Source organism: Chiloscyllium plagiosum, chromosome 19, assembly GCF_004010195.1.
Source record: "Chiloscyllium plagiosum isolate BGI_BamShark_2017 chromosome 19, ASM401019v2, whole genome shotgun sequence".
NCBI lineage: Eukaryota > Metazoa > Chordata > Chondrichthyes > Orectolobiformes > Hemiscylliidae > Chiloscyllium > Chiloscyllium plagiosum.
The window spans coordinates 65240964-65251115 of record NC_057728.1 but is presented as its reverse complement, the minus strand read 5'-3'; the positions used below and the strand labels follow the sequence as shown (position 1 = coordinate 65251115).

General features: G+C 43.7%; 1 protein-coding gene across 2 annotated transcripts in view; it reads right to left on the bottom strand.

Annotated features, from left to right (window-relative positions):
• Positions 1 to 10152, bottom strand: part of pawr (PRKC, apoptosis, WT1, regulator) — a 167078-nt gene that overhangs the window by 155386 nt on the left and 1540 nt on the right. The gene's annotated exons all lie outside the window — the stretch shown is intronic.

Below are 10152 nucleotides of genomic sequence, written 5' to 3'. Positions count from 1 at the left end.
TGCAGGTTCATAGCTCCTTGAAAGTGGAGTCGCAGGTAGATAGGATAGTGAAGAAGGCGTTTGGTATGCTTTCCATTATTGGTCAGAGTATTGAGTACAGGAGTTGGGAGGTCATGTTGCAGCTGTACAGGACATTGGTTAGGCCACTGTTGGAATATTGCATGTAATTTTGGTCTCCTTCCGAACGGAAGGATGTCCAGAACTAGAGGGCATAGGTTTAGGGTGAGAGGGGAAAGATATAAAAGAGACCTAAGCGGCAACTTTTTCATGCAGAGGGTGGTACGTGTATGGAATGAGCTGCCAGAGGATATGGTGGAGGCTGGTACAATTGCAACATTTAAGAGGCATTTGGATGGGTATATGAATAGGAAGGGTTTGGAGGGATATGGGCTGGGTGCTGGCAGGTGGGACTTGATTGGGTTGGGATATCTCGTCGGCATGGACGGGTTGGACTGAAGGGTCTGTTACCATGCTGTACATCTCTATGTCTCTATGGCTCACCGACATTCTTGAAGGGAATTGACCCCAGAACCACAGGTTACCCAAGGAAACCTGAACACACAAATAGAAAGTGGGTCACTAACACCAACGCTTCACCAGAGGCTCACTAATAAGGTTACCCACTATGGTGACGAAACATCTGAAAATGAACCTTCCAGTTCAGCAAGCAAGCTTACATCCAGAACCTCAACCTGAACTACCAATCTTCTCAAGACCTGAGCTTGTACTGCACTGCATTGCCTAACTCTTAACTGACCCCCTGAGCAATTAGAGACAGACAATAGATGTTGCTCCAACCAGCAACATCTTTGATGCATGAAGAAATCCTACAGGGAAATCAAGTCTCTTCCAGGAGAGGCAGTTGGCAATGATGGTAATGCTACTAATAATGCAAAGGTCCAGGCTAATGCTCTGGGGGAATGTGGGTTCAAATCTCGTGACAGCTGATGGAGTTTAGATTCACGTAATAAATCTGGAACTGAAAGCAAATCTCAGCGATGGTGATTTAGAAGCTGCATCAATTGTTGTAAAAACCAGCCTGGGTCACTAACGTCCCTTAAGGGATGATTCTGCTGTGCTTACCGGGTCAGGTCTACATGTGACCCCAGACCCACAGTAACATTGTCAACCTTGAACTGCCCTCTGAAATGGCCAGAGAAACTCACTCAGTGCAAAGGCAATGAGAGATGGGCACCAAATGCCTCGTCAGCAGTGCTCACATCACAGCAAGGAACAGGAAATTTCAACACGCCAAAGCTGGATTCTTCATGTTTTGAACCAAATTCAGGGATCCTCTAAAGCACAAGGTTTCAAATCGACACCTTCAAAAGGGAACATGACTGTACACTGGCAAAAAAAACTCAGAGGCAAGGCTACACTGCTGTGACTCAAACCGACATAACCAGAGAGGGATAGCAGGCAGGTCAGGCAGCATCTGAGGAGCAGGAAAATCGACGTTTCAGGCAAATGCCCTTCATCAGGGATAGGGTCACTTCCTGATGAAGGGCTTTTGCCCAAAATGTCGACTTCTCTGCTCCTCGGACGCTGCCTGACCTGCTGTGCTTTTCCAGCACCACTCTAAGCTAGACTCTGCTTTCCAGCATCTGCAGTCCTCACTTTTGCCGAGGGATAACAGGTAGTCCTAACCAATAATCCCTGCAACGCTCACCCCTTCAGTGCAGAGGACGGTATGGATCAGTTTTGATTGTGCTGTCATATAATTTTAACACAAGAAGTGGAGCACAGGAGAATTTTAGTTTTATACAGTGAGTTGTTGCTTGCAAGTGAGGGAGACGCAGATCCCAGAACAACTTTGAAAAAGGAATTGGATAAATTATTGAAGGAAAGAATCCACAGGGCTGTGGGGGAATGAAATTCATTGAACAATTCTTTTTTTATGTTGCTAGCAATGGCACCATGGATCAAATGGCCTCCTCTGTGCTTAATGACTGAACTGAAGACCATGAGGACGAAGCAGAGGGGGAAATGGTTCATTTTGTGGGAAGGATCAAGAATGAAGTGACGCAGAGTAAAGGACTGGCAGCAGAAGCAATATTGATGTGTTTCATTCCAAAGGCAGTACCACGGGTAGTGCAGCACACCTCAGTCATGGAATGGGATTGTTACAGGGGCCTTGCAGTGGAATTCAGAATCCTCTGACACAATACCCAGTGAACCAATACTGGCACTGCTCTATGACCTGCACTTTGCAGGCGGTGTGCCAAGGTGTGGTCAACATTTGATCGAAGGGAGTGAATCTGTCCTGGATGGGTATCTGGACAGAGCATGGCTACTCGTCGAGAGGCAATTGCACTGACTTTTGAAGAGGTGGAGCATTTGATGAGAATCCAATTTTTGGACCAGCACCTGAGTGCAGAGTTCTCTTTGCTGGCCCTGTACAATGGGATAATCAACTGGGAACAACTGAGCAGAATGAACTTGGACAAGAGCCCAGTTGGAAGAGAGAGAGAGGGTAATCAAGTCTGCAGCAAGTTCAACAAATCATGTTTTTCTTTTGTTTAAAAATATATATGCCCTACACAGAGTATCAGAGGCTCGGCTCCAAGTCAGTAGTTGCCAGACCCTGATGAAATACACAGGTCTTTGTCTGGCACTGCACCTTTGAGACTGTAGCAGAACAACAGGAGGCCATTCACTCCCTCAAGCCTGGCCCAAGGCTCAATGGGATTATGGCAAATTTGGACATTAAGTCCATTGAACTAATCGCTACATTCCTGGATTATCTTTCCCAGCATTCATACCCAATAAAAACGCACTGATCTAACTTCCAACATTTCGCCAGTGTCCACAAGGAATGAGATGGTGAAGCAGTGGGTTTTGGTACTTTTGGGGAAGGGGAGCCAAGTTTTCAATAGTTATACAGCACAGAAACAGACCATTTGGTTTAACAAGTCCATGGTGCCAATAATCCCTAACAAAATAATCTGACCTGCCTGCTCCTGGCTCATATCTCTCCAAACCTTTCCTATTCATGTAAATGTACTTGTCTGAGTGTCTTTTAAATGCTGTAACTGTGATTGCATCTGTCCCAACATAGAAATGGCCATCATTCACACCAATGGCAATCTCCTGCTAGACACAATGAAAACATCCTACCTTGATATTCAATGCCATTCCTGTCACTGAATCCCCAACTACCGACATCCTGGAGGTCACCACTGACCACTGTATTGTACCTGTACTGCCCATATAAATACTGGATGCAGCTCCAAAAACCTTCATGAAACTTGACACCATCCAGGACAAAGCAGTCTGCTAGATTGACATCCACAGTCAACCATTCCCTCCACTACCGACACTCAGTAGCAGCAGTGTGTACTATCTTCAAGATGTGCTGCAGAAATTCACCACAGATCCTCAGACAACACCTTCCAAACCCACAACCACTTCCATTGAGAAGGACAAGGGCAGCAGATACATGGGAACACCACCCCCTCCAAGTTCCCTTCCAGGCCGCTCACCACCCTGACCTGGAAATATATCCTTTGGTGTCACTGGGTCAGAATGCTGGGATTCCCTCTCCAAGGGCATTGTGGGTCTACCTAACAACAAAGACTGTTCACCACCACATGCTCTTGAACAAATAGGAGAGGGGATTGTGAAACAGTAATGCCTCTGGGTGAGTAATCCAGGATCCCGGGCTAATGTTCTGGATTCACAAGTTCAAATCCCACCATACCAGACGGTGAATTCATTATAAATCTGGAATAAAAAGCCAACCCAAAAATCAAGCCCAAGACCCCTGCTGGATATCCAAAAACCCATCCGGTTCATTAACGCCCTCGAGGGAAGGGAATTACCATCCTTACCCCATCTGGCCTACATGTGACTCCAGACCCGCAGCAATGTGGTCGATTCTGAATTTAGGGATGACTCAGTTGACAACACCCACATCTCATAAATGATTTTTCGAAAATAAAAGATGGGCAACAAATAATTAAGAACACAGGGTGAGCAAAGGAGAGCAAGAGCTTGACACCAAGTTGAAAAAGATCAGCTACAAACTTCAAGCAGCCTGATTGCAGAGTTTCCCCAAAGAGAGCTCACTAGGTCAGAGGCAGAAATGGACACCCTGCATTCTGGATTAAGCCACAACAGCAAAGGACAGAGACTTGCTCCCTCCGAGGGGTCGAGATCATTTTCCAGCCTCGATGTGGAGTCACAGTGGGAAATAAATTTGGGAACCACTGCTTTAATGGCAGGGGCACTGTTAATTAGAATAATGGGAGGGAGCCAAAGACAAACATATAAACTTGATGATAAGGACTTTGTAGTCAATCCGAAATATCAACTGTTCATTACATTTAAACTTGCCTATAGACCTTGGATGGAATTTCTAACTTTATCACTGCTATTTGGGATGGAACCCTGTGCAACGCTCAATCAGACTGAAGAGTTATTACTGAGCTGCACAGAATCTGAACCAGGTATCATCAGTTTAAACATATCAAGGTTAAGTCAGTTTCAGAGTATGAAAGAGAAGGGAATAGAGTTGGATTGAGAGATAAAGAAACAGAAAAACGTTTGCAACAGCTTTTCAGAAATGTCCAATGGAATGGCACTCTAAACTAAAAATTAGTTCTTAGTATCAGAGTTTGTCAGTAATTAAAATTGACTGACACTGAAATGGACAATTTCATCATTGTTCCAGTTCTGAGGAGGAGTCACTTGACTTGAAACGTTAACTCTGATTTCTCTCCACAGATGCTGTCAGACCAGCTGGCTTTTCCAGCAATTCCGGTTTTTGATCCTCAATTTTCTTAGTAAATTTATTGATTAGTGATCACTTAAGTGCAGTAACTTAATTCCATTCCACGTGCTTCAATCACTATTGTTGCACAGCAGCACTGCATAATGAAGCTTCTGAAGGTAAAAGTACCCTGCAGCTCTTGAGTTTACTGGGAGGTGAAATGTCATTTTTCCAAAGCAAAGAAAACATTTGGTCAAAGAAAATGTACTGGACTAACAAAAAAAATGAGCCATGTTCCCTCCCTCATTTGGTTAATATGCTAAATTCTCTGAAACATCAATGCACAGTCTCCACTGCATTAACTTAGACAGCAGCCAACAAACATTACTGCATCCAAACACGGACTGAAAAAAAATCAACAGACTAATGGTCCTCACACGTCACCATGACAATATGTAATTATGTCAGACAAGGTGCAACTAGCTTTCATTTGATTTTATGCTGTTGCCTCACCCTAGCCTAAGGGCAAGCAGACAATTCCATTAGTAACAGCTATAACTCTCAGATATACAAACTGGGCTCACTTTCCCAGTTTTACATGGAGGGAAGAGTATAACGTTTACATTAAGAGGGAAATGTTGTGCACGTCGATTTATGCTGCGAACCAGGGGATAAGGACCAGCAGCTGAGAAACAAAATAAAAGCCATCAAACTGGCTTCTTCCATCCTGGTAGTCACATGATCCAACCAGACCGGAACTGTTCAATCACCCTGGAGTCCACACGCTTACATCTGACATGAAACTGGCAGCTGGGTGTAAAGGTCTAGACACCATCTAAACTCAGGGTCAGGCTTTATCCCTCAAACAAGCATCACTAAACAGTTTAGAGGAGCTTTCTGTGTGTAAATTGGTAATTATCTGTGCTATTTTTCAACAGGGACTGCATTTCAAATGTCCTATGAACATTTTGGGACACAGATTCTCAGAGGTGCTAAATAAATTCAGGTCTCTTCTTTATCGGGACAATCATTAAATGAACCTTTTGCACTCTAACTGCTGCCTACCCTATAGCAGAGAGAAGGAACTAACTGACCGAAACAATGTTCATGTTGCCTCTTCAGACAGGGGGTGCAGTGACTTTGACCTGACTTGTCAGCACTGTAGAAGGAACCACTCAGTTTTTCTAGTCTCCAGTTGGCAGGGTCTTGAATGGGAGTCAGGTCACATCCATGTCCATCGTCAGTGCCTTTTCGAATAAATTGTCCTTGATGCCTCCACCAGTCTCTCTCTGCATTGCTTCCCTGATCAAGAACCACTCACTCCATTTTCACCAATATGTCCAGCTCAGGAAAACCAGAACCAATGAGGAATTGGCAACTGCTGTCTCCGTATCTGAAGGAATAATTACCAACATTGCTCAGTCCAACCTGCGAGGTCAGGGTGAGTTCAGTGAGGAAAGCTGGATCTCTCAAAAAGCAGACAATTCATCAGGCAATTCCACACCGTGCTGTTGAAACCTCTCTCCATGTGCAGCACACAGCACAAACCATCCAGCAAAGGGTAAGTTAGCAATACTGCAGGCTTCCAACTCCAGCACCGAATCTGATACCATCAGAGCTGCTAAACTGCCATTGGCAAACCAGAGGGGCTTTCCTTCTGAAATACTCTGTTCAATATCAGAACGCTCAGCAATGGACTACAACTTCAGTGTCGACAAGTAACTTCCCTCAAGACTTCCCACTGGCCAAATTACCTACTTCTATTGATGGTCATACCACTAAGTCAAGTCCGGAGGAAAAAAAAAGGTGTATGTGCCAAGTCCAGTGACTCTTCTTCAGACCCTTCACTGGACTGGAAACGTTAACTCTGCTATCTCTCCACAGATGCTGCCAAATCTGCAAAAGGTCTCCAGCAATCTGCTTTTGTTCTGGATAGACTGCAGTTATTTTCCGTGGAGCAGAGGCATTATTGCAAAGTATCAATTACGTGGGGGAGATCAATGACAAGGGGAAATGGATTTAAGGTTCGGGTCAGAACGCTTACAGGGGATGAGTGGAAATTTCTTTTCACCCAGAGCGTGATGGGAATCTGGAACTCACTGCCTGTAAAAAGGTGGGAGACACTGAAACCCCCATCACATATCAGACGTGCACTTACAATGCTAAGGCACACAAGGTGATGGGTGAAGGCCAGGGAAATAGGAGGAGAATAGTCAGGTGTTTTTAAGCTGTGCAGACTCAATGACTGAAGGGGTCTTTTCCTGTGCTATCAACCTCGACTTTAATCCAATATCACAAAAGGCACACCAACACCCTTTTTGCCAATTGTACACTGCTTTTCTCAAAATGGGTACAAACATGGCAAGACTGCAATAATATTTTATTCCTAAACAGTGTTAACTCCAGGATATAATTGATGCCCTATAGTCAGCCATGTATAACTCTCTCACATAAGTCACATAAATGGTGAAAAATGTGAACAAACCCAATCTACAGCAATTCTTAATCCAAACTACAACACCACAAAAGGAAGATTATTTTGGGAACCAGTTACAGGGGCAACAAAATGACCACAAAGTAAAACGGCAACTGAATAAAGATCTGATGATTATTATTCAAATGATGTGAAGAATATAATCTCTGATTTGGAGATGCCGGTGTTGGACTGGGGTGGACAAAGTTAAAAATCTCACACTACCAGGTTATAATCCAACAAGTTTAACTGGAAGCACTAGCTTTCGGAGTGCTGCTCCTTCACCAGATAATTGTGGAGTATAAGATTGTCTCACAACCTTATTCTCCACAACCACCTAATGAATCCGAATGAAACAACGTGAATCAAAGCAATGGTAATTTAAAGTTAAATAAATTGGGAAAAATCACCAATTCTCCACCATGGTTTAACAATTACATTAAATTCAAACTTACGCTCCAGTGCAGCACAAAGGGAAAATGACACATAGGAACAGGAGTAGGCCAATCAGCCACTCTAATCTGTTCTACCATTCAATGGGATCATGGCCGATCTGTGGCCTAACTCGTTTACCTACCTTTGGTGCATATCCCTTAGTACCTTTGCTGAACAAAATTACTCAAGGGGCTGTCTCTTAGAAACCCAACTGCCCTCTCGGATGGATGACAGCTGTCTGTGGTCTCTGGGCCAATACTTATTAAATGACAGAGCAGGGTCCAGGAGCTGAATTTCCTCCTCCTGCTGCTGGTTTTTAAAGAATCGAGTCATAGGCATGGAAACAGACCCTTCAGTCATGCTGACTATATTCCCAAGTGAAACTAGTCCCACCTGCCTGCATTTGGCACATATCCCTCCAAACATTTCCTATCCGTGTCCTTATCTAAGTGCTACTTAAATCTTGTAACTGTAACGGTATCAAACACTTGCTCTGGTAGTTCATTCCACAAACCAACCACTCGCTGCATTAAGTGGCTTTCTATTCCCATAAATACTGAGTTTCTCCAGCACGTTTGCCTCTCATGTCCTCTTTAAATCTTTCTCCTCATCTTAAAAATATGCCCCAGTTTTGAACTCCCCCACCCAAGGGAAAAGACTGTTATGGTTCACCTCATCCATGCCCCTCATGATTTTATAAACCTCAGTTCCTCAAAGCTATTGTCACACAAGGACCCCACTGTGCACAAACTGGTTGTCCAATTTCTCACATTACAGCAGAAGCAGCAGCAATACCAACTCAGAGAAAACCCATTTGGCTGTAAATTGGGTCGGGGGCCCTCAAGGCCTGGATAATTCTGACGATGTTTTCTCTGTTTCAACTTGAAGCAACACTGAGTAAAGGACCAGACCACATGGTGGTCCAATCCATAGCAGCCGATGTTTCAGCAACGTCTGTGCTGATCTCAGAGGGGCCACCACTCGCTGTGCCATCAGACAGGAATGAAAAACTACCAGAGCGCTTTGAGGTATCCCGCTACATTTATAATTAGACAAACAAGCTTTGTAAAGTATTGCCCTATCAAGGTGGTATAACAGGAACTCTGTCACTTTATTCATTTCCATCAACGATATTTTTGTGTGCACGCATGTATCCCTCAAGACTCCAATTATACAACAGTAAGCAACGTACAAAATTCACTGCCCTAACACCGCTGGCCCCCACCACTCACCCAGACAAACAAACACGTTACAAAGAAATTACTTTTGTTAATCAAGAATATTAAAAGTTTTGATGTCAAATTCTCAACAGTTGAGTCAGTTACACATTTTCCCTTTGAAACAAAATAAAAAGTCTAACACGGATTTTGTTCCTTGTTGTTTTAGACTGAGTTTATATGGTGGAACGGATAAAAGTTAATGCCGTCTGGGGGACTGAGATAAACCCAGTTGGGATTATCCAGCTGTTTCAGTCCTTGCCTGTGTACACATAGAAATTTAAACATTTTAATGGCTTGGATAGTCCCTACCCCTCCCCAAATTAAACAAAAAAACAACTTGTACAGATAGAAAAGAGAGGATGGTTACATCAGTGGGTGAAACACATTCACTTCAACATCAACAGCAGTTGCAAATGATCAAGTCAAATCCTCCACTGTGGTACCTAATCTTAGGTGTCTCTTTTAGCCTTTCAAAAATCTCATTGCAGATTCAACAAACGAGAGAAACAGACCCTTAACTTGGAACATGAAAATATAAAACTCTATGGAATAAACATGCAATAGATGAACCTCAGGATACAGCAAAGCATTTAACAGCCAATGAGATCCTCTTTCAAGTATAGTCATTGCCGTAACATAGGAAGTATGGTTGTCCGTTTGTACATAGCAAGCTCCCACAAATAGTTATATTATACGCCATGGCTCGATTTACTTATAAAAGGCTCAGCAATCCCATGTGACATTTGATGCAGGGACACAGGCTAAGGGAGCCCAAGTGAAATCGAGATCAATTGAACAAGTGGAATTTAATCTATGTTTTAAGCTGCATATATTCATTCCTTCCTGTTATACTATTACAGAACTGGAGGAAAACACGTGGAATACATTTTTATTCATACATTAACGGGTTTAAGAGCACCTTTCTAAAAGAAACTGGATAGCTGCTTGAATTTAGCAGAAAAAGGGGTAGGGAGTGGGGATCACAAACTTTTAAAAAGAGCTAATATGCAGATGACAGACTAAATGGCCTCTCTGCAGTCTATGATGATGCAGCTGATGCACAGCAAGGTCTCACGTGGATTTGAATTTCAGGATAATGATGACCAGGGCGTGAGAAGGACAAGGGAGTGGGAAAATGAGGAGAATGGGAGCGTGGGAAGGTGCGGGGGTAAGGAAGTGAGGGGCTGAGCACTCTGAGGTGGGAACAGGGAGTGAGGGAATGAGAGAGGGGTGGAAAAAGGGATGAAGGGTGGAAAAAAGGATGAGGGATGAAGAGGGGTGAAGGGCAGTGAGAGGGTACCAGAAGGGAGGAA